Below are 26912 nucleotides of genomic sequence, written 5' to 3' on the forward strand. Positions count from 1 at the left end.
TTCTTAAATATGCCAAATTTTCCGACTAATCAAATTCTAAAAAATTCATAACTATGTCAAAAATGCATTAAATTCAATTTGGAAAGCTGATCTGTGCTAGTTTTTATAAGCTTAACAAATCTGCATACTTAGTTTAACATGTTAAAATTTTCAATTTTTTGCCAATTTTCGCAAATTTTAATGATGTAACCCCTTATCGTTTTTTCATATTTTGGCCAAAATTTGAAAAAAAATTTTTTCGTCCGGAGTAATCTAGATCGACGCAGTTTTTTATGCTGAGCAAGAATATATATGGTTTATAGGGTCGGAAATGACTCCTTCGATGTGTTTTAAGCTTCTGACTGAAATGAGATTACCATATTTTGGGTATAAAAAAAATGGGAACAGATATTCCGAAGTCCAAATAAGAATACTCTTGTGTTGATTATAAATTTGGTGTCCTTTCCGTATTATTCTATTGTTCATTATTTTATTAAATTATAGTATTTTGTAATGCAGAATTATTTTCTAGATAAATTCGAACCAAAAACCGATATAATTTGAATGGTTTTTTATTGATATTCTTAAATATGCCAAATTTTCCGACAAATCAAATTCTAAAAAATTCATAACTATGTCAAAAATGCATTAAATTCAATTTGGAAAGCTGATCTGTGCTAGTTTTTATAAGCTTAACAAATCTGCATACTTAGTTTAACATGTTAAAATTTTCAATTTTTTGCCAATTTTCGCAAATTTTAATGATGTAACCCCTTATCGTTTTTTCATATTTTGGCCAAAATTTGAAAAAATTTTTTTTCGTCCGGAGTAATCTAGATCGACGCAGTTTTTTATGCTGAGCAAGAATATATATGGTTTATAGGGTCGGAAATGACTCCTTCGATGTGTTTTAAGCTTCTGACTGAAATGAGATTACCATATTTTGGGTATAAAAAAAATGGGAACAGATATTCCCAAGTCCAAATAAGAATACTCTTGTGTTGATTATAAATTTGGTGTCCTTTCCGTATTATTCTATTGTTCATTATTTTATTAAATTATAGTATTTTGTAATGCAGAATTATTTTCTAGATAAATTCGAACCAAAAACCGATATAATTTGAATGGTTTTTTATTGATATTCTTAAATATGCCAAATTTTCCGACAAATCAAATTCTAAAAAATTCATAACTATGTCAAAAATGCATTAAATTCAATTTGGAAAGCTGATCTGTGCTAGTTTTTATAAGCTTAACAAATCTGCATACTTAGTTTAACATGTTAAAATGTTCAATTTTTTGCCAATTTTCGCAAATTTTAATGATGTAACCCCTTATCGTTTTTTCATATTTTGGCCAAAATTTGAAAAAATTTTTTTTCGTCCGGAGTAATCTAGATCGACGCAGTTTTTTATGCTGAGCAAGAATATATATGGTTTATAGGGTCGGAAATGACTCCTTCGATGTGTTTTAAGCTTCTGACTGAAATGAGATTACCATATTTTGGGTATAAAAAAAATGGGAACAGATATTCCGAAGTCCAAATAAGAATACTCTTGTGTTGATTATAAATTTGGTGTCCTTTCCGTATTATTCTATTGTTCATTATTTTATTAAATTATAGTATTTTGTAATGCAGAATTATTTTCTAGATAAATTCGAACCAAAAACCGATATAATTTGAATGGTTTTTTATTGATATTCTTAAATATGCCAAATTTTCCGACAAATCAAATTCTAAAAAATTCATAACTATGTCAAAAATGCATTAAATTCAATTTGGAAAGCTGATCTGTGCTAGTTTTTATAAGCTTAACAAATCTGCATACTTAGTTTAACATGTTAAAATTTTCAATTTTTTGCCAATTTTCGCAAATTTTAATGATGTAACCCCTTATCGTTTTTTCATATTTTGGCCAAAATTTGAAAAAATTTTTTTTCGTCCGGAGTAATCTAGATCGACGCAGTTTTTTATGCTGAGCAAGAATATATATGGTTTATAGGGTCGGAAATGACTCCATCGATGTGTTTTAAGCTTCTGACTGAAATGAGATTACCATATTTTGGGTATAAAAAAAATGGGAACAGATATTCCGAAGTCCAAATAAGAATACTCTTGTGTTGATTATAAATTTGGTGTCCTTTCCGTATTATTCTATTGTTCATTATTTTATTAAATTATAGTATTTTGTAATGCAGAATTATTTTCTAGATAAATTCTAACCAAAAACCGATATAATTTGAATGGTTTTTTATTGATATTCTTAAATATGCCAAATTTTCCGACAAATCAAATTCTAAAAAATTCATAACTATGTCAAAAATGCATTAAATTCAATTTGGAAAGCTGATCTGTGCTTGTTTTTATAAGCTTAACAAATCTGCATACTTAGTTTAACATGTTAAAATTTTCCATTTTGTGCCAATTTTCGCAAATTTTAATGATGTAACCCCTTATCGTTTTTTCATATTTTGGCAAAAATTTGAAAAAAATTTTTTTCGTCCGGAGTAATCTAGATCGACGCAGTTTTTTATGCTGAGCAAGAATATATATGGTTTATAGGGTCGGAAATGACTCCATCGATGTGTTTTAAGCTTCTGACTGAAATGAGATTACCATGTTTTGGGTAGAAAAAAATGGGAACAGATATTCCGAAGTCCAAATAAGAATACTCTTGCGTTGATTAGAAATTTGGTGTTCTTTCCGTATTATTCTATTGTTCATTATTTTATTAAATTATAGTATTTTGTAATGCAGAATTATTTTCTAGATAAATTCTAACCAAAAACCGATATAATTTGAATGGTTTTTTATTGATATTCTTAAATATGCCAAATTTTCCGACAAATCAAATTCTAAAAAATTCATAACTATGTCAAAAATGCATTAAATTCAATTTGGAAAGCTGATCTGTGCTAGTTTTTATAAGCTTAACAAATCTGCATACTTAGTTTAACATGTTAAAATTTTCCATTTTGTGCCAATTTTCGCAAATTTTAATGATGTAACCCCTTATCGTTTTTTCATATTTTGGCAAAAATTTGAAAAAATTTTTTTTCGTCCGGAGTAATCTAGATCGACGCAGTTTTTTATGCTGAGCAAGAATATATATGGTTTATAGGGTCGGAAATGACTCCATCGATGTGTTTTAAGCTTCTGACTGAAATGAGATTACCATGTTTTGGGTAGAAAAAAATGGGAACAGATATTCCGAAGTCCAAATAAGAATACTCTTGCGTTGATTAGAAATTTGGTGTTCTTTCCGTATTATTCTATTGTTCATTATTTTATTAAATTATAGTATTTTGTAATGCAGAATTATTTTCTAGATAAATTCTAACCAAAAACCGATATAATTTGAATGGTTTTTTATTGATATTCTTAAATATGCCAAATTTTCCGACAAATCAAATTCTAAAAAATTCATAACTATGTCAAAAATGCATTAAATTCAATTTGGAAAGCTGATCTGTGCTAGTTTTTATAAGCTTAACAAATCTGCATACTTAGTTTAACATGTTAAAATTTTCAATTTTTTGCCAATTTTCGCAAATTTTAATGATGTAACCCCTTATCGTTTTTTCATATTTTGGCCAAAATTTGAAAAAATTTTTTTTCGTCCGGAGTAATCTAGATCGACGCAGTTTTTTATGCTGAGCAAGAATATATATGGTTTATAGGGTCGGAAATGACTCCATCGATGTGTTTTAAGCTTCTGACTGAAATGAGATTACCATATTTTGGGTACTAAAAAAAATGGGAACAGATATTCCGAAGTCCAAATAAGAATACTCTTGTGTTGATTATAAATTTGGTGTCCTTTCCGTATTATTCTATTGTTCATTATTTTATTAAATTATAGTATTTTGTAATGCAGAATTATTTTCTAGATAAATTCGAACCAAAAACCGATATAATTTGAATGGTTTTTTATTGATATTCTTAAATATGCCAAATTTTCCGACAAATCAAATTCTAAAAAATTCATAACTATGTCAAAAATGCATTAAATTCAATTTGGAAAGCTGATCTGTGCTAGTTTTTATAAGCTTAACAAATCTGCATACTTAGTTTAACATGTTAAAATTTTCAATTTTTTGCCAATTTTCGCAAATTTTAATGATGTAACCCCTTATCGTTTTTTCATATTTTGGCCAAAATTTGAAAAAAATTTTTTTCGTCCGGAGTAATCTAGATCGACGCAGTTTTTTATGCTGAGCAAGAATATATATGGTTTATAGGGTCGGAAATGACTCCATCGATGTGTTTTAAGCTTCTGACTGAAATGAGATTACCATATTTTGGGTATGAAAAAAATGGGAACAGATATTCCGAAGTCCAAATAAGAATACTCTTGTGTTGATTATAAATTTGGTGTCCTTTCCGTATTATTCTATTGTTCATTATTTTATTAAATTATAGTATTTTGTAATGCAGAATTATTTTCTAGATAAATTCGAACCAAAAACGGATATAATTTGAATGGTTTTTTATTGATATTCTTAAATATGCCAAATTTTCCGACAAATCAAATTCTAAAAAATTCATAACTATGTCAAAAATGCATTAAATTCAATTTGGAAAGCTGATCTGTGCTAGTTTTTATAAGCTTAACAAATCTGCATACTTAGTTTAACATGTTAAAATTTTCAATTTTTTGCCAATTTTCGCAAATTTTAATGATGTAACCCCTTATCGTTTTTTCATATTTTGGCCAAAATTTGAAAAAATTGTTTTTCGTCCGGAGTAATCTAGATCGACGCAGTTTTTTATGCTGAGCAAGAATATATATGGTTTATAGGGTCGGAAATGACTCCATCGATGTGTTTTAAGCTTCTGACTGAAATGAGATTACCATATTTTGGGTATAAAAAAAATGGGAACAGATATTCCGAAGTCCAAATAAGAATACTCTTGTGTTGATTATAAATTTGGTGTCCTTTCCGTATTATTCTATTGTTCATTATTTTATTAAATTATAGTATTTTGTAATGCAGAATTATTTTCTAGATAAATTCGAACCAAAAACCGATATAATTTGAATGGTTTTTTATTGATATTCTTAAATATGCCAAATTTTCCGACAAATCAAATTCTAAAAAATTCATAACTATGTCAAAAATGCATTAAATTCAATTTGGAAAGCTGATCTGTGCTAGTTTTTATAAGCTTAACAAATCTGCATACTTAGTTTAACATGTTAAAATTTTCAATTTTTTGCCAATTTTCGCAAATTTTAATGATGTAACCCCTTATCGTTTTTTCATATTTTGGCCAAAATTTGAAAACATTTTTTTTCGTCCGGAGTAATCTAGATCGACGCAGTTTTTTATGCTGAGCAAGAATATATATGGTTTATAGGGTCGGAAATGACTCCTTCGATGTGTTTTAAGCTTCTGACTGAAATGAGATTACCATATTTTGGGTATAAAAAAAATGGGAACAGATATTCCGAAGTCCAAATAAGAATACTCTTGTGTTGATTATAAATTTGGTGTCCTTTCCGTATTATTCTATTGTTCATTATTTTATTAAATTATAGTATTTTGTAATGCAGAATTATTTTCTAGATAAATTCGAACCAAAAACCGATATAATTTGAATGGTTTTTTATTGATATTCTTAAATATGCCAAATTTTCCGACAAATCAAATTCTAAAAAATTCATAACTATGTCAAAAATGCATTAAATTCAATTTGGAAAGCTGATCTGTGCTAGTTTTTATAAGCTTAACAAATCTGCATACTTAGTTTAACATGTTAAAATGTTCAATTTTTTGCCAATTTTCGCAAATTTTAATGATGTAACCCCTTATCGTTTTTTCATATTTTGGCCAAAATTTGAAAAAAATTTTTTTCGTCCGGAGTAATCTAGATCGACGCAGTTTTTTATGCTGAGCAAGAATATATATGGTTTATAGGGTCGGAAATGACTCCTTCGATGTGTTTTAAGCTTCTGACTGAAATGAGATTACCATATTTTGGGTATAAAAAAAATGGGAACAGATATTCCGAAGTCCAAATAAGAATACTCTTGTGTTGATTATAAATTTGGTGTCCTTTCCGTATTATTCTATTGTTCATTATTTTATTAAATTATAGTATTTTGTAATGCAGAATTATTTTCTAGATAAATTCGAACCAAAAACCGATATAATTTGAAAGGTTTTTTATTGATATTCTTAAATATGCCAAATTTTCCGACTAATCAAATTCTAAAAAATTCATAACTATGTCAAAAATGCATTAAATTCAATTTGGAAAGCTGATCTGTGCTAGTTTTTATAAGCTTAACAAATCTGCATACTTAGTTTAACATGTTAAAATTTTCAATTTTTTGCCAATTTTCGCAAATTTTAATGATGTAACCCCTTATCGTTTTTTCATATTTTGGCCAAAATTTGAAAACATTTTTTTTCGTCCGGAGTAATCTAGATCGACGCAGTTTTTTATGCTGAGCATAAATTTATAAATTTGGTGTCCTTTCCGTATTATTCTATTGTTCATTATTTTATTAAATTATAGTATTTTGTAATGCAGAATTATTTTCTAGATAAATTCGAACCAAAAACCGATATAATTTGAATGGTTTTTTATTGATATTCTTAAATATGCCAAATTTTCCGACAAATCAAATTCTAAAAAATTCATAACTATGTCAAAAATGCATTAAATTCAATTTGGAAAGCTGATCTGTGCTAGTTTTTATAAGCTTAACAAATCTGCATACTTAGTTTAACATGTTAAAATTTTCAATTTTTTGCCAATTTTCGCAAATTTTAATGATGTAACCCCTTATCGTTTTTTCATATTTTGGCCAAAATTTGAAAAAATTTTTTTTCGTCCGGAGTAATCTAGATCGACGCAGTTTTTTATGCTGAGCAAGAATATATATGGTTTATAGGGTCGGAAATGACTCCTTCGATGTGTTTTAAGCTTCTGACTGAAATGAGATTACCATATTTTGGGTATAAAAAAAATGGGAACAGATATTCCGAAGTCCAAATAAGAATACTCTTGTGTTGATTATAAATTTGGTGTCCTTTCCGTATTATTCTATTGTTCATTATTTTATTAAATTATAGTATTTTGTAATGCAGAATTATTTTCTAGATAAATTCGAACCAAAAACCGATATAATTTGAATGGTTTTTTATTGATATTCTTAAATATGCCAAATTTTCCGACAAATCAAATTCTAAAAAATTCATAACTATGTCAAAAATGCATTAAATTCAATTTGGAAAGCTGATCTGTGCTAGTTTTTATAAGCTTAACAAATCTGCATACTTAGTTTAACATGTTAAAATTTTCAATTTTTTGCCAATTTTCGCAAATTTTAATGATGTAACCCCTTATCGTTTTTTCATATTTTGGCCAAAATTTGAAAAAATTTTTTTTCGTCCGGAGTAATCTAGATCGACGCAGTTTTTTATGCTGAGCAAGAATATATATGGTTTATAGGGTCGGAAATGACTCCTTCGATGTGTTTTAAGCTTCTGACTGAAATGAGATTACCATATTTTGGGTATAAAAAAAATGGGAACAGATATTCCGAAGTCCAAATAAGAATACTCTTGTGTTGATTATAAATTTGGTGTCCTTTCCGTATTATTCTATTGTTCATTATTTTATTAAATTATAGTATTTTGTAATGCAGAATTATTTTCTAGATAAATTCGAACCAAAAACCGATATAATTTGAATGGTTTTTTATTGATATTCTTAAATATGCCAAATTTTCCGACAAATCAAATTCTAAAAAATTCATAACTATGTCAAAAATGCATTAAATTCAATTTGGAAAGCTGATCTGTGCTAGTTTTTATAAGCTTAACAAATCTGCATACTTAGTTTAACATGTTAAAATGTTCAATTTTTTGCCAATTTTCGCAAATTTTAATGATGTAACCCCTTATCGTTTTTTCATATTTTGGCCAAAATTTGAAAAAAATTTTTTTCGTCCGGAGTAATCTAGATCGACGCAGTTTTTTATGCTGAGCAAGAATATATATGGTTTATAGGGTCGGAAATGACTCCTTCGATGTGTTTTAAGCTTCTGACTGAAATGAGATTACCATATTTTGGGTATAAAAAAAATGGGAACAGATATTCCGAAGTCCAAATAAGAATACTCTTGTGTTGATTATAAATTTGGTGTCCTTTCCGTATTATTCTATTGTTCATTATTTTATTAAATTATAGTATTTTGTAATGCAGAATTATTTTCTAGATAAATTCGAACCAAAAACCGATATAATTTGAAAGGTTTTTTATTGATATTCTTAAATATGCCAAATTTTCCGACTAATAAAATTCTAAAAAATTCATAACTATGTCAAAAATGCATTAAATTCAATTTGGAAAGCTGATCTGTGCTAGTTTTTATAAGCTTAACAAATCTGCATACTTAGTTTAACATGTTAAAATTTTCAATTTTTTGCCAATTTTCGCAAATTTTAATGATGTAACCCCTTATCGTTTTTTCATATTTTGGCCAAAATTTGAAAACATTTTTTTTCGTCCGGAGTAATCTAGATCGACGCAGTTTTTTATGCTGAGCAAGAATATATATGGTTTATAGGGTCGGAAATGACTCCTTCGATGTGTTTTAAGCTTCTGACTGAAATGAGATTACCATATTTTGGGTATTAAAAAAATGGGAACAGATATTCCGAAGTCCAAATAAGAATACTCTTGTGTTGATTATAAATTTGGTGTCCTTTCCGTATTATTCTATTGTTCATTATTTTATTAAATTATAGTATTTTGTAATGCAGAATTATTTTCTAGATAAATTCGAACCAAAAACCGATATAATTTGAATGGTTTTTTATTGATATTCTTAAATATGCCAAATTTTCCGACAAATCAAATTCTAAAAAATTCATAACTATGTCAAAAATGCATTAAATTCAATTTGGAAAGCTGATCTGTGCTAGTTTTTATAAGCTTAACAAATCTGCATACTTAGTTTAACATGTTAAAATTTCAATTTTTTGACAATTTTCGCAAATTTTAATGATGTAACCCCTTATCGTTTTTTCATATTTTGGCCAAAATTTGAAAAAAAATTTTTTCGTCCGGAGTAATCTAGATCGACGCAGTTTTTTATGCTGAGCAAGAATATATATGGTTTATAGGGTCGGAAATGACTCCTTCGATGTGTTTTAAGCTTCTGACTGAAATGAGATTACCATATTTTGGGTATAAAAAAAATGGGAACAGATATTCCGAAGTCCAAATAAGAATACTCTTGTGTTGATTATAAATTTGGTGTCCTTTCCGTATTATTCTATTGTTCATTATTTTATTAAATTATAGTATTTTGTAATGCAGAATTATTTTCTAGATAAATTCGAACCAAAAACCGATATAATTTGAATGGTTTTTTATTGATATTCTTAAATATGACAATTTTTCCGACAAATCAAATTCTAAAAAATTCATAACTATGTCAAAAATGCATTAAATTCAATTTGGAAAGCTGATCTGTGCTAGTTTTTATAAGCTTAACAAATCTGCATACTTAGTTTAACATGTTAAAATTTTCAATTTTTTGACAATTTTCGCAAATTTTAATGATGTAACCCCTTATCGTTTTTTCATATTTTGGCCAAAATTTGAAAAAAATTTTTTTCGTCCAGAGTAATCTAGATCGACGCAGTTTTTTATGCTGAGCAAGAATATATATGGTTTATAGGGTCGGAAATGACTCCTTCGATGTGTTTTAAGCTTCTGACTGAAATGAGATTACCATATTTTGGGTATACAAAAAATGGGAACAGATATTCCGAAGTCCAAATAAGAATACTCTTGTGTTGATTATAAATTTGGTGTCCTTTCCGTATTATTCTATTGTTCATTATTTTATTAAATTATAGTATTTTGTAATGCAGAATTATTTTCTAGATAAATTCGAACCAAAAACCGATATAATTTGAATGGTTTTTTATTGATATTCTTAAATATGCCAAATTTTCCGACTAATCAAATTCTAAAAAATTCATAACTATGTCAAAAATGCATTAAATTCAATTTGGAAAGCTGATCTGTGCTAGTTTTTATAAGCTTAACAAATCTGCATACTTAGTTTAACATGTTAAAATTTTCAATTTTTTGACAATTTTCGCAAATTTTAATGATGTAACCCCTTATCGTTTTTTCATATTTTGGCCAAAATTTGAAAAAAATTTTTTTCGTCCGGAGTAATCTAGATCGACGCAGTTTTTTATGCTGAGCAAGAATATATATGGTTTATAGGGTCGGAAATGACTCCTTCGATGTGTTTTAAGCTTCTGACTGAAATGAGATTACCATATTTTGGGTATAAAAAAAATGGGAACAGATATTCCGAAGTCCAAATAAGAATACTCTTGTGTTGATTATAAATTTGGTGTCCTTTCCGTATTATTCTATTGTTCATTATTTTATTAAATTATAGTATTTTGTAATGCAGAATTATTTTCTAGATAAATTCGAACCAAAAACCGATATAATTTGAAAGGTTTTTTATTGATATTCTTAAATATGCCAAATTTTCCGACAAATCAAATCCTAAAAAATTCATAACTATGTCAAAAATGCATTAAATTCAATTTGGAAAGCTGATATGTGCTAGTTTTTATAAGCTTAACAAATCTGCATACTTAGTTTAACATGTTAAAATTTTCAATTTTTTTGCCAATTTTCGCAAATTTTAATGATGTAACCCCTTATCGTTTTTTCATATTTTGGCCAAAATTTGAAAACATTTTTTTTCGTCCGGAGTAATCTAGATCGACGCAGTTTTTTATGCTGAGCAAGAATATATATGGTTTATAGGGTCGGAAATGACTCCTTCGATGTGTTTTAAGCTTCTGACTGAAATGAGATTACCATATTTTGGGTATAAAAAAAATGGGAACAGATATTCCGAAGTCCAAATAAGAATACTCTTGTGTTGATTATAAATTTGGTGTCCTTTCCGTATTATTCTATTGTTCATTATTTTATTAAATTATAGTATTTTGTAATGCAGAATTATTTTCTAGATAAATTCGAACCAAAAACCGATATAATTTGAATGGTTTTTTATTGATATTCTTAAATATGCCAAATTTTCCGACAAATCAAATTCTAAAAAATTCATAACTATGTCAAAAATGCATTAAATTCAATTTGGAAAGCTGATCTGTGTTAGTTTTTATAAGCTTAACAAATCTGCATACTTTGTTTAACATGTTAAAATTTTCAATTTTTTGCCAATTTTCGCAAATTTTAATGATGTAACCCCTTATCGTTTTTTCATATTTTGGCCAAAATTTGAAAAAAAATTTTTTCGTCCGGAGTAATCTAGATCGACGCAGTTTTTTATGCTGAGCAAGAATATATATGGTTTATAGGGTCGGAAATGACTCCATCGATGTGTTTTAAGCTTCTGACTGAAATGAGATTACCATGTTTTGGGTAGAAAAAAAATGGGAACAGATATTCCGAAGTCCAAATAAGAATACTCTTGTGTTGATTATAAATTTGGTGTCCTTTCCGTATTATTCTATTGTTCATTATTTTATTAAATTATAGTATTTTGTAATGCAGAATTATTTTCTAGATAAATTCGAACCAAAAACCGATATAATTTGAATGGTTTTTTATTGATATTCTTAAATATGCCAAATTTTCCGACAAATCAAATTCTAAAAAATTCATAACTATGTCAAAAATGCATTAAATTCAATTTGGAAAGCTGATCTGTGCTAGTTTTTATAAGCTTAACAAATCTGCATACTTAGTTTAACATGTTAAAATTTTCAATTTTTTGCCAATTTTCGCAAATTTTAATGATGTAACCCCTTATCGTTTTTTCATATTTTGGCCAAAATTTGAAAAAAATTTCATTAAAATTTGCGAAAATTGACAAATTTCGAATTCGAATTTATCTAGAAAATAATTCTGCATTACAAAATACTATAATTTAATAAAATAATGAACAATAGAATAATACGGAAAGAACACCAAATTTCTAATCAACACAAGAGTATTCTTATTTGGACTTCGGAATATCTGTTCCCATTTTTTTTATACCCAAAACATGGTAATCTCATTTCAGTCAGAAGCTTAAAACACATCGATGGAGTCATTTCCGACCCTATAAACCATATATATTCTTGCTCAGCATAAAAAACTGCGTCGATCTGGATTTCTGTGGACGAAAAAAAGGAAGGGAAGGGGTTGCGGCAGAATGATCGAATTGCAGTTTGGTATGCTATACAAACTTAGCTTAATTTTTAATGGCTTAGTTAAAATATTTAAAATATAATAACAAAACTCTGATCACTTAATATGACTACTAGAAATTTCCGCCTTCCTTCATTCACAGGTGACAGTGGGCTGGCTTACAACTCATTAATAATTACAATAAGAAAACAAACGAGACAAGACAGGCAAGACTTAGACGCAATTTACATGCCGAACCCACATTGAAAAGATTTTGAATTTTGAATTTTTGGGTTGACTCATCATCTGTGGCATCATCATTATTGCCAGCCGGATGCTCTGGAGCGCCCATCTTGTGTTAATTGATTTTCTTCGACATGTGGCAGACACGAGCGGGAAACCACTCCAAATATGTCTAGCCCACATCTGGTACAGTAGCCAATGGGGTCATTACTTAATATTATTTTATTTTCTGCCAAAAATTTCGTACCTATTCAAACCATTGTATCTCTGGCGTAACAGGATATGGCATTACTTTGCCAGTGACCCACTTTGCTGCCATTCAAAATTCTCTTCTATACCTTATGCTGACTAATCGCCCACCGCAAAACAAATTATTGAAAACATATTTCATAATACCTATAATGCCTGAGTATTTCACATCAATCACACTCTGTCAAATTAGCGGAAGACGGCGAGGGAGGAAAGGTAGTTGGAATGCTTTAAACGCCATTAAAAGACAATCAGTCAATGGCAGATCCAATCAGCTAAAAGAATATACTTATTTATGCAAACTCGTTTAGCGGTCTCCGCTTCTTTCTTCCGAATTGAATTGTATTGAATTGAATTGAATGATTTATTTTTCGGCATTTTTACGGCTGATTGTTTTATATTATTTTTTATTTTTTTTTTTTGTGAGTGAAAGAAGGCCATGTTCGGCCTTGCAGACCCAATTAAATTGTCAACCCGTCTGGAAGGCTTTTATGGAGGGGAATTGGATTGGCGATTCCCTTGATTAATCCACTCCCTCTTTCACTAAATCCTTGACATTTCACTGCAATTTATTGCCGCTGGATGCGTAGATGATGTCGATTGCAGGAAAGGCCATGGCACAGCCACATCCCAGACGAAATAATCGTAAATTGTTTTTATCTCGACCTGGCCTGGCCTCCCGCACAATTTGCTGGCGCCAAGAGATTGGAAGAGAGAAGACTTGGCTCCGAAAGTCGCATCAGAGATGTGACAACTTAAGGAATGCAGTATAAAATATGATTTTACATCGAACATTACAAGATATTTACCATTTATAAATATCAAAAAAAATAACATAAATATTTATAGATTTAAAAAAGGAGTAAAAACTTACTTAGGGAAGCAAAAGTTTATTTATCCGTGCAGTTTTGAATCAGAACAGTTTCCAATGGAATAAAATGGAAAACGATCTAGTTATAATCAATTCAATTCAATGTAACCCCTTATTACATTTTCAAAAATTAGGAAAAATTTTGAGAATTTTTATTTTCACCGGACATGCCCTGATGGATTTGGTTTTAATAGTCGGAAATGACTCCTTAACAGCATTTCAATCTTCTGACTCAAAGTATAAAACCCTCCAGTATTAAATTTCTGCATATTTGTAAATGTGTCCATCCCTAATCCGGTCTTCTGCGCGGTGCCACAAAAATGAATGATATGCAAATATTTCTTCGTCTTTTATTTCGCTGGTCTTCTCTCGAGCCAAGTCCGTGATGAAGTGAAGGCAGTCTTAAGGCGACGTAAAAGGTCATCAACGGTGTGCCAGGCAAGGCAAAAAGTCATCTTCACGCAAAACTGGTAAAAACTGCATGGATCAGGGGGGAAGGAGGAGGACTGCAACTCCGACTCCGACTGGGACTGTGAATGGCTGAGGAACTGAACAAAGAGGCGCCTGCGAGATGACACAGCAGCCATTCGGCTGTCTCCGAGTCCATTGAATTGCCCCGAACCCTGTCCATTTGGTCAGCTTGTCTTTCACCGTTTTTCGGAGTGACCATGGCGCCTGTGACAATTGGTCGAAAGCCCCTCTGTAAGCCCCTTTTTGAAACTCCTCTCGAAGCCCCTTTGGAAAACCCCTCAAAAAAAACTCTGTCGACTGTTTCCGCAAAAGTGGGCTCAAACATACTTTGAGTTGCTTTTTTGTTTTGGTTTTTTTAAGCTAATGGGAAAACACTCAAGCAGCATCGTTCGACGCCTACAAAATCCTTAAGAGGCTTTTGGCCAAATGGTAATTGATTTTAACGGATTTCACACATGTTCGTTTCGGGCTAAGTTGAGTAATTAGATAATAGTTCATTTGTATTCAAGTCACGTTTTTATAGTTTTTTTTTTTTTTAATATTAAATTTCAATTGATTTTTTATGGGTAATTATAATAAAGTTGTCAGAGAAATTTAGGGCAGTATTATTGCGGAAGTTCAAATGATTGATTTGTAATACTTTATTACAAGATGAATATCAAGTCTTAACAATTATTGAGATAGAATATCCGTAAATAATCAAATTAAATACATTTTTATTACTTTTAATTAGTAATTTTTATTCTCATTCACCTAGATCATTAATGTTGAACTCCCAACTGTTAGATGAAGCCCCACTGAGGGGCATCCCCTTACTATCCATTGCATTGTCACTTTTGACATTTTCTGACAAGCGTGAGAAGCCCACATGGCCTGCAGACCAGAGACCATCTATATAAACATATATACATTTATATATACATATATGTATATTATGGTCCCCGGAGAAGAGCCCATCTGGCATGGTCCATCAATTGGCTGCGGCTGCTTGACTCTCTTGGCCGGATTCCTAAGCCAAGCTGCAAGTACAAAACATTCCGAGCTTGTCTTTGGGCCATCTGCATGCCACGAGCATGTGCGGCATTAAATTTAAACAAAAAATAATAAATACAGAAAACAGCAAAAAAAAAACAAAAACACATTTTGAAAGTCTCATTTTACATTTTATGTTCGGTTCGGGCATTGTTTTTATTTTCCAGCGGGTTTTTGCTGATTGGGTTTGCGGCTAATTCGGAAGTTTGTTGGCGTTGCCTTGCGAAACATCGCACTAATTTGTTAATTTCTGACGCGTAACCGAAGGCGCAATGTTTTATGACTGTTTTTTTTTCGGTGGCTCTGTAAATTTATGCAAATTTTCCACCAAATTATAATTCATTTCATTTGCTTGGATGAAACAACGGGAAATAAAGGAAAAAGAAAGGCGAATCGAGAAATGCCCTTGACATGATTTTAATTTTAAGTGTATTTTAAAAGGGCCATGTTTTACATCTTATTTCCAATTTGGTATTTAATTTTAATGATCATAGTTTACATTATTAACTTGTGAAATAACGGAAGTCGGAGGGAAACTGGGTTTGAGGTCGTATCCAGAAAAGGCCTTGGCTTGAATAATTTAGTTGAATTGCTTTTATGGTTTAATATAAGTCTTATTTGATTTTTCAAAGAAAATGGAAAGTAGATTAAGCAAAAATCACCTTTTAAAGTTAAAGATAATGTTGTTTCTTTTTAAAAGGTATTTTAAGGGTAAACTATTTGCACTAAAATTAAAAATTGCTACCAGTAAGAATGGAAAGTAATAAACAAGCTCTTTAATTTCCTGCGCTGATTATGATCATATTTATCAACAAATAAAGATAACGAAATACCAATAATTAAACTTTTTGGTATTATCTGGAAAGCAAACAAATGTTTACCAAACAAAACACAGATAACAATAATTAAGAGGCTTTTGTTTTACAGGAAATTGATTCTTATGATTTGAAAAAGAATTTATCTTAAGAAACACTTTTACCGGATCTCCCTGAAAAAAGTTAACAAGTTCGGGGAGCTAATTTAAAATTTATTTGTGAAATTGTTGTTTTGTTTTGCTGCTGCAACAAAGTAAGATGAATGTATAGACAAAAAATAAAAGTGAAAAAAAGGAAAAGCCGAGAAAATTATTTCACATATGTGTGTGTGTGTGTGTGTGTGTGTGTGTAAGTGAGTGTGCAGGCAGCGGAAGCGTCGCTAATTGGCGGAACTGCCGCTCAGCGGCAGCAGTAGAAACAACAACAACAACAACCACGACAATGGGTGGAAAATAATAAAAACAAAAAATAAAAACAGCAACAAAAACTAAAGAAAAAGCAGGCAGAAATATGTTGAAACGCTGTGAAACGCTGTGAAGAGCGATGACGATGACGACACCTGAGCTAAGACCGAGATGGCTTATTGCCACCGCCAGCGCCACCGCCCCGCCCCGCCCCGCCATATCGGATCTCAACGGATCGGATCGGATCGGATGGCGCGCACTTACATAACCCAGCTCAGGCGGCAAACATGGCCTAATCATCTCATCCGACTCCCAAGTAGCGGTTAGCAGCCAAATTGATTAGGCCGACAGCGTTGACACTTCAAACTTGGACATTTGCACACATTTTTTACGCGAAAAGTCCGCAAAAACCAAAACAAACATGAAATAACGGTAAAACCGATTTGGTTTCGACTATGAGATGCCCTGTGAATGGTCATGGGTTTTGATTTAAAGATATATGAAATAAATATGAGCCCCTGAGTTGATAATTTTGTTTATTTAAATATATATTAATATAATTAGAAAGCAATTAAGGAAATAGTACGAAAATACTTTTCATAACTAATAGATTTAAAATCCTTGTTTTATACATTTTAAAGTAAATTCTTAGAAAATATTTATACTTAGTTCAATTAAAAGATATTTCTTTTCCAATGCTTCCTTTTAATTTGACTATCATTAATCCCAATTCAAATACACCCTCCTAAACTCCATTACTATAGGAATGCATAAAAATGGAAACCGTTTAATTGAGCTGGCTTGGCCAAGTGAAAAACTCGTTAGCCTGATACCAGCTTGACCAGCATCCCCTGAAAACCGCATCCCAAGTGGCCAAGTCCCTCCCCTAACTTCCGCCCCGTCCCCCAATAGCAAGACGATTATTGGCCTTGAAAATTCGGTACGCAGAAATGCGCTTAATGCGAAAAATCAATATCGCTAAAATATACTCACACACACCTAGCAGCAAATCAACAAAAACTAAAAAAAAAAATAAATAAATATATATACAACGAGTCAGAAAAAAACCGGCTCAAACTCGGACTTGTACTAAAACGAAGTGATCAAAGCAAATTTAAAACGAAACAGCTACACCAAAGCCCACAAGATTTAACATAAATTGGTAAAAACAAAATTTAAGCAAATTGTAGATGGCAGTAAAGTGGTCAACATGTATGAATATGAAGTTATTAAAATTATTTGATGCATAAACTGAAAACAAAAGAGGTCTCCTCATATTCATGAAAAGGAAGATATTAAAATTATGAACAAAAGAAATACAAAACTTAATGAAAAATCACACATTTTACGATAACTATAAACTTCACAGTTAAAGGAAACGACTAAAAACTTCCCTAAACTAAGTCATAAAATGAAGCAAATGAAAGAAAAGAAGCAAACTTCGGTAAGCTTATACTTACTACCCGTAGAATGAGAGTTCTAATATAAACTTGAAGTTAATAAACCTATAATTTATTCAATTTAAATGTTTAATACAAAAAGTACAAAACAATGTTTATAGCTGATACCGACAGGCACCATTAATGATGCGATTATTTCAATACCCAAAACATATAACATTTTAATCCAATTGATATCTATATCTGACATAATAATTAAATTAGGTAATAAAATCGCTTGACAGCTTGAAACCATATTTTTATGGTTTATTTTTCTCGATTCACACCGAATCGAAACCGTTCAAGCCAATGAATAATGAATTTATTGATCTATAAAAGAGGAAACACGGCTTGGACTTGGTAACGGAAAGAAAATGTAATTTTCACTGCTCAAGCTCAAAGAAAGTTAGGCGACAACAACTTGTTTGACAGCGGGAAAATATAAACCAATTAATAACAATTTTTATTCACTCGCAGCTTAATTATTTGGCTTAAAAATCAATATTTTAATAGTGACTGCTTGCAATTACATTTTTTTAAGCAATTAATTAAACAGTGAAGGTTTTCCCGTGTGAGCTACGAAGATAAATTAAGCTGTTGATCACAATTAATAAAATCCCATTGTTAACACCGAAAAATCAGGCTTTTTGGGGAAGTGAAAATCTGAAAAGTAACCTTTAAAGGTCGCTGTGAAACTAATAATTAATTAAAATTCCATTAAAAGCGGCGCGGAGGTACCACCGATCGACCAATCGATCGATCACAGAAAGCCGATTCAGTGATTTAAATGCCATCAGCAAATGTCCGAATGTCCGACAATGCCTGACAACAGCAACAAAAGGCCGATCAGCTACTGATATATAATATATTTTCGGGTATCTTTCGATCCCCAGACCAAGACCCAGACCCAGACCGATGTCCATCCGTCATTAACATATCGGCATTTGTGCTTAAGCAGAAATAACAATCGTTACAAGGGCAACACAGCCATCATCAACACCAGAGGATGATGCCGTTGAAATATTCCAGTTATCTGACTGAATATACCTATATATCCAGTGTGAGAGATGCGAGTATTTTTAGATTCGCCACGGTAACATCTCATTGAAGCTGTTGCCCTGAGATCACAAGAAACAACCCTCAAAAGATCGCAAACTCATCCAATTTGTAGTGCGAATTCGCCCCGTGGCTTTGATGTCTTTGATGAGGGATTAGGCCTGCATCCCATGGAAACTGAAGACAAAACTAGCCAACGAAATAAACCATTAGATGTTGCACGGAAATACCACCAAGACATTATTTTTTTTCTATATATGTTTATACACATTTATTTTGTTTTGAAATCTTGAATTAAAACTTAAGCTGCAAACTTGTTGGACTTGTTCGCGAGTCACTACTAGAGGAGGTGTGATATTGAGATCAACTTTGTTATTCGGTTAAACATAGAGGAGAGCCTTTTATTGACATTGATTCTTGGGGGGTTTTTGCTGTGTGAGACTTAAACTGATTTATTGGAAAAATTAAAAGAGGTATTCAAGATAAAACCAATTAACAAACTAGTAAGGCTGTTAATTAAACTTTTTATTAATTGAAACTATATTTAAACTAAGAAACTTAATTCATTGCTTGGAGAATAATTTGATTTATCTTAATTTACAAATTATTCATTTTACTTAATTATTTTATTCATAACCAGTTCCAGTTTTATAACATGAATTGACTTTTATTTGGAGATTCCCAAATCGAAACCTTACTTCTCGTAAATTTACAAAACAAGGTAATAAAATATAAAGTGGTTTTCAGATCTCTTTCTAAGTAATTTAATATCATATAATCAATGTTCTCGATATTCCAAGAGAGCGAAAGTATTGTTCAAAACTTGCTTCTTATTTCCCTTTCTGTTTTGAATAAAAATCTCGTGATTTTAGATTTATCTTAACAGCGTACACACCTCAATTTATTTTCATGTCGCATAACTAGTTCCGTTGCTCTGCAAAACTTTTGGCCAACAATTTATGATCGCTCAGTTTGAAAAAGCTTTCCGTGACGCAAACGGTAAATCCATAATTTAAAAGAATTATTTAACATAAATTGAATAATTTATTTGCTCGATTTTGATGCCAATTTTATAACCAAAAAAAAATGTATATATAGTATATATTCTCGAAGCAACTTCAATTGGCATTTGCCCGCGATTGGTTGGTGAATCGATTCTGGTTTCTGATTTCTCAATTGCGAATGTAAACCGAACCGGATTGAAGTTGAGGCGATGCGAGGCGAAACCCTTTTGGTCGAGTTCAAGGCTCGCCACGTGTCGTATACGTGATGTGCCGGCACTTGAGCAAATCCACACACGTTGCTGCACTAAACACTTTTCACACAATTAAACGGCAGCCAGAGTTGCCAGCGGGCAACATTAACTAACTAACTGGCTTGTAATGTGGCAGCAATAAATTTTATGTAAATCGCCGCCTTCTTTTTTTGTTGTTGTTGTGCTTTAAGTTTTATTTGCAGCCAGAGAAGAAAACGGTACAGCGCTAAACAATGCAAATAAATTACAGCTGCGGGTACGGATACTTTGCAAAGCTGATGTGCAATTGAACGCAGAGATGCACATACACACGTATGTACATTTAGTGTGTGTGGTGTGCACAACACAAAACAAAAAAAAAAGCGGCGAAGAAATAAATATAAAAAACAGCCCCCTGCGGTACAAGCTCACACAGGTAAGGCTGAGATTTTCCAAGAATGCGGCGGTGCACAGGAAATAAATTAAATCTCTATTCAATGCAATTAGATTTTGATTATTTTATAAAAAAAAAAAACCCTTAAAAATTATTTTAAAAATATATATATATATATTTAAGAAAACATGAAAATATATTGGAAACACCCCAAAAAGTTAGATAGAAATTATTAAATGAAATGATAGAAGGTATATTTAAATTCTAAGACGCACTTATTTTTTAAAAATAAATACAATTCAGAGTAAAATTTCAGAGAAATAAATTAAAGCAACATTAGCCAGTAAAGAATTGAACAAAAAATTTCTAAAACTAAATTCACGCAATCCTTTAAAATTTCTATATTTCGTACTTAATCATGAATAATATTTTTTGTCAGTGCCCCAACAAGCGGGTGGCTGCTGTGACTCTCAATCTCGATCCACTCTCAGCTGCTGTTGCTGCTTTTTTTCTGTTTTCTGTTGCATTTAACCTGCAGCAGCAGCAGCAGCAGCAGCAGCACCAACCTGCAGGCAACAACAATCGCCAGCAACAAGTTATTTTTGTCCAAGTCATCGATTGCATATGGCAGCTTTTGGAATGGAAAATGCGAGTGACTTCACTGGCTTGTTTTTTCTTTACTTTTCAAGCGATTTAACCAAAGAATTCATGCATTCCTACACTAATCGCAGGGATTAACAAAATGACCAACCGAAAACAGAACTTGCTAATTAAAATAAAATGGAACTGTTCGCATAAAATTAATGCTAATATATGTGGTCTTAGAATAAACATGTTTATTTTAGACATAAGGTCAAACTATCAAATCGTCCAAAATGTTCTACTAAAATCTCATAAAATATTGTTTAGCATGGCAATTAGTGGTATCGGAGATTATTCTGGGAATTCCAGTTTCCTGATAAAAAATATGCTTTCATCTGTTTTATAATTTTCGTTGGAAGCTTGCAAATTCAGTAAAGTAGTCATTTCCGAACCTATAAACCATATATATTCTTGATCTGTATCATCAGTAGAGACCATTTTTTTTTTAAATTGAGTATGTATAAAAAAAACTAGCATAGGAAAGTTTTCTGAATTAAAATTAATGCATTTCTGACAAAGTTGTGTTCAATTTTCAGCTGCAAAGTTATACGAACTTTTATTTACTTTCATCTTTTGTCACCATTTTGGTTACATTATGTTCCTTCTGTAATTTATTTATTTGTCAAGATTGTTTTGACACCCACATTAAATATTATATTCTAATGTATCATTAAAATAAATGACGGCTTTAAATTATTAACATTTTTCATTTTGTATTCGTTAATTTCATGAATAACACACAAATTATGCATAAATGTCTATTAAGATTAATGCCGATATTAACACATACTAAGTTTCACATAAATTTTAGTTATTTGTCATGTGATTTTAATCAGGCAAAGATTGTATTGCACAAATTTTGTGATAATTTTGGCTTTTTCTAAAATATTCGAGTAGCAGTTTCTTTAAACAACTTTATGCTTTAAGGAGTATATTTCCTTCCATATCTGATGTTTCCTAAAAAATAAGAATATTTATTGATTTTTTTTCTGTGGAGGGGCTGGGAAAATTGGCTGACAGGTGGCCCCCCCTCTGGGCGACTTGTTTACTTGTTCTTTTGCATATTCATGTGGCGCATGTGGCTAACCCCACCATTGTTTTTGTTAAATTGTTGAATGGCAAAGTTTAAACGATCTCCCATTGGGGAGAAAACTAAAAACAAAACAAAACAAACCAGCATCTCGGAGATATCATTAAAGCTTACGCAAATTGCTCCGATTTGTGACAGATTTTTCGTGTTATTTTTTGGTAGGCATTGAATTATGCTAATGGCGCCGATAGCGATACATCATTATGTGCGTGGCCAACAGATCGTTATGTAAGGTGGCTTGACTCTATTTCGGCTCGAATTTGGAGCACGAATTGTATAAGCATGTTTGCAGTTTGCATTTTATTTTATTTTTATATCGGTAAGGGGCTGCCTACCTTGATTTAGAGGTTGTACTGAGCTGGGTTAATCCAAATCCGCATTAAATATCCAAGAAATATCCGCGAAATCACTGAAGCACTGCAAACTGGCCAACTTTCTTGCCAAATCTTGAGGCGGTCGCTTAATTATTTTGTTGAAAAACGCATTTGCATAAGATTTTCTCGCCTGTGTATATAAATATATAATTTTTGCGTTGATTTCTTTTATGTAATAAACACTGGGAAAACTATTGCTATTACGGTGCCGCTGCAACAATATTTATTATATATATATATATATATAAATATATGTATATAAATATGGCTCTTTCTTCACACGCACACACAGACACAGACAGCACGCGCACGGCTCAAATCGCGTATCCGTCGGATGCAGAGATACAATACACAAAAGTTACAAAGCCCAAGACAAAGCAACAACCGTTCGCTGGGGCGCTCGTCGCACGAATAAAACGGCCCAAAAGACCTGGCCAACACTTGACGGCTAAAAAGCCAGAAAAAATCGGAGCCAAACACAGCCAAACAAAGGCAGCAAACACAAAACTTAAAACACAAAAAAACAAACAAAATACAGCAAAAACAGAAAAGAAGAAGGCAAAGCTTAAAAGACAGAGGCCCGAAATGAAAAGTGTTTTTATTTTATTTTGGTTTTGACTGCCGTTTCGTTTGCCGTATCGCTTTTTGGCCAATGCATTTGGCGTTGGCCTCGTTAGCTTACGGATTACACTTGGAACAAGTATCGTCCTTAAATTGGTTTCTGAAAGTCCTTATATTGTGCTCTGTTTTGAAGACTGTTTTAATTTATGATTTGATGAGTTTAAAGTAAATTTTTGAATGAAGTTTCCAACTGATTTAAGTAGAGAATGTAATAAATCTTTGATTCCTTAAGTTTCAGGCACTTTTAGTTTATTGAACTGCAGGACTTTTAAAGTAAGTCAAATTCATTTTCATTATTTATCCCAAGTGTAAAGAATATTTTTCTAAATGCTCCACAAAATTATCCACTATTTTTCTTAGAGTGTAGTATGTACGTTTTTGGTTTTTGGCCTGGAACCGCGATCGAAGACGAAGACGGTCGTGAAAACGTTTGCAAAGTCAGCGCTCAACTGGTTCGCTGGCCGCCGCTCAAATTGGTTTTATACGCGGATCAAGCTCAGCTCAGGAGCGTAGCAGTATCTGAGAGATACAAAGATACATCCGCTGCATTGGCAATCGAAGCCAAAGAGCTGCTTTGCTGCTGGCTGCCAGCTACCATTGAGGTAGGTTTAGCCAAGCAACGTAGACTCCGCCGCCAGTTGTGGTGTATTCATTTGCTGGTTCAGTAGTGCCAACTGGTTCCACTCTGGTCCACCTTTCCCACAGATTCAAAATCCAAGAGATCTAAGATTCGAGCACATTGAGCACACACAACACGGTTCATTGAAAATTGAGGCTCATCGTGAGTAAGTTCATGGCTAGGCAAATGGGCGAAATATACTGATTAACTAGTTCTATCTGCCGAGTGTCTGACGCAGGTCTGAGTGGTGTTTATTTATAATCAACTTATTCCATACACTTCCATTGGGTAATTTTGTTCAATTAAACAGTTTTAGAAAACCAAAGACAAAGGGTTTTGGGAAATAGTAAAATGACCTTTGTTATATATATGCTAGAGAAACGGTTGTTAAATGTAGAGGATCAGTAATTATCTTTCATAACTTTGATCAGTAATTTATAATGATCAATAAGTATCTATTACCATTAAGTAACTATGGTCAGTAAGTTTCTATGATATTTATGTAAGTCCGTATGATCACTTACTAACTTTAAACACTAGTAAACAATGACTTGCAACTTTTGTAACACAACACATATCTGATACATGGCAGGCAGCAGTCGCTTCATTCCGGGGATGTTAGAACCAGTTAGGAATCATAACATATGTACAGATGTGCGAGATTTGTTTTGGACCAAATTTAAAAGCAAGCTATTTGGGTAAAACTATGGAGTTATTCTTCTATATAATTTTAATAGCAGATAAGTCGGAACATGACGAATCGGTGGACTATATATATATTTGTATATATATATAGCTGTCATAGGAACAATCGGGCGATATATAGAACTATGATCAGTAATTAACTATGAGCTGTAATTAACTCTGAACCGTGAGTATCTATGACCAGTAAGTAACTCTGATCAGTAATTATTTAATTTGAACACTAATAAACAATGACTTGCAACTTTTGTAACACAACACATTTCTGATACATGGCAGGCGGCAGTCGCTTCATTCCGGGGATGTTTGAACCAGTTGGGAATCATATGCTCGGATGTGCGAAATTTGTTTTGGAACAAATTAAAGAGCAAGCTATTTGAAAAAAACTATGGAGTTATTCTTCTATATAATTTTAATAGCAGATAAGTCGGAGCATGGCGAACCGGTGGACTATATATATATTTGTATATATATATATATATATAGCTGTCATAGGAACAATCGGACGATATATAGAACTATGATCAGTTATTAACTATGAGCAGTAAGTAACTCTGAACAGTGATTATCTATGACCAGTAAGTAACTCTGAACAGTGATTATCTATGACCAGTAAGTAACTATGATAGGTAAGTATCTATCACCAGTAAGTATGTATAATCAATCAGTTACTTACTTTGAACACTAATAAACAATGACTTGCAATTTTTTAACACAACACATTTTCGATACATGGCAAGCGGCAGTCGCTTCATTCCGGGGATGTTAGAACCAGTTGGGAATCATATGCTCGGATGTGCGAGATTTGTTTTGCACCAAATTTAAAAGCAAGCTATTTGAATGAAACTATGGAGTTATTCTTTAATATAATTTTAGTAGCAGATAACACGGATCGGTGGACTATATATAAAGATATATATAGCTGTCATAGGAACAATCGGACGATATAAAGAACTATAATCAATAATTAACTATGAGCAGTAAGTAACTTTGAACAGTGAGTAACTCTCAACAGTGATTATCTATGACCAGTAGTAACTATGATCAGTAAGTATCTATGACCACTAAGTATGTATGATCAGTTAATAACTTTGAACACTAATAAGCAATGACTTGCAACTTTTGTAACAACACATTTCTAATACATGGCCGGCAGCGGTCGCTTCATTCCGGGGATGTTAGAACCAGAATCATATGCATAGATGTGCTAGTTTTGTTTTGACACAATTTTAAGAGCAAGCTATTTGGATGAAACTATTGAGTTAATCTTCTTTATAATTTTACTAGTATATAAGTCGGAGCATGCCGGATCAGTGGACTATATCTAAACATATATTCAGGCGACATAGGAACAATAGGACAATTTATAGAGCTAAGATCAGTAATTAACGATGATGAGTAATTAAGTCTGAGCAGTAAGTTACTCTGTACAGTGAGTAAGTAATTATGATCAGTAAGTAAGTATGATCAGTAAGTATCTATAACCAGTAAGTATGTATCACCAGTTACTAACTTTGAATACTAATAAGCAATGACTTGCAACTTTTGTAACACAACACATTTCTGATACATGGCCGGCAGCAGTCGCTTCATTCCGGGGATGTTAAGACAAGTTGAGAATCATATGTTCATGTGCAAGGTTTGTTTTGGAACAAATTTAAGAGCTAGCTATTTGGATGAAACTATGAAGTTTTTCTTCTATGTAATTTTAATAGCAGATAAGTCGGAATATGACGAATCAGTGGACTATATATAAACATATATATATATAGGAACAATAGGACGATTTATAGAGCTTTGATCGGTAATTAACTATGAGCAGTAAGTAATTACAAAGTGAAAACAATAAATATGATGAAAAAATAATATATGAAATATATAAATTATTTAACTTTCAGAAGCTTACTAGTATAGTTTTATTTATTAATTTTAATTATTCATTTACTCAACCTCACTTTCCCAAAATAACATGTTAAAATAAATTCAAGACCTATCCGAAAAAAAACTCTGTATTAGTAGCCACCAAGGATTTGGTCGACTCTAATAGCATTCAAATATATAAAACACTCTTTTTTGATTGCAAATTTTTTTATGGCCATTTTAAGTGTATTCTAAGTCTCGTCGTGTCCACCTCCGCCGTCCTTCCTTTCTCGTTTTTAATTAACATAATTAAAATAAAATAAAGGCGAGCAAAAGCCACAAAAGTGTATAAAATCAAATTAGCATGAGAACAACTTTTAGTTTTATTCACTTCTCTTTTTTTCGAGGCATTTCAGAGTGTGTGAGGTGTATTTTTTTGGGAATCTTCTGTGCGAGTGTTTCTTTTTAGTTTTGGTTTTTGTTTTTTATTTTTGATTTTGCTGTTAACTCCGCGTCAAGTTCATCAAACACGTCTGATTAGGAGACCGCCCGCTCCAACTGGCAACTGGTTAAGCAGAGGAGTCACTATCTGAATCTTGGTCTGCACCAGGAAAAAAA

At 31.7% G+C, this 26912-nt stretch overlaps 1 protein-coding gene across 5 annotated transcripts in view; it reads right to left on the reverse strand.

Annotated features, from left to right (window-relative positions):
• ckd (cracked) overlaps positions 1 to 23701 on the reverse strand; it is a 42505-nt gene extending 18804 nt beyond the window's left edge. Inside the window, exons 1-2 of one of the 5 annotated variants that reach the window (XM_020956802.2) lie at positions 23488 to 23701; positions 22454 to 22622 (exon numbers count right to left, since the gene is read on the reverse strand). The gene's annotated coding sequence lies outside the window, so the exon portion shown is untranslated. Of the gene's footprint in view, positions 1 to 22453; positions 22941 to 23487 lie in introns of all 5 variants that reach the window. The other 4 variants (XM_086829694.1, XM_086829696.1, XM_086829695.1 and 1 more) reach the window with 4 other exon arrangements.
• Between the last annotated feature and the right edge of the window lie 3211 nt (positions 23702 to 26912).

This window comes from Drosophila serrata, unplaced genomic scaffold (genome assembly GCF_035046125.1).
Source record: "Drosophila serrata isolate PLE 108 unplaced genomic scaffold, ASM3504612v1 contig_217, whole genome shotgun sequence".
NCBI classification, from domain to species: domain Eukaryota; kingdom Metazoa; phylum Arthropoda; class Insecta; order Diptera; family Drosophilidae; genus Drosophila; species Drosophila serrata.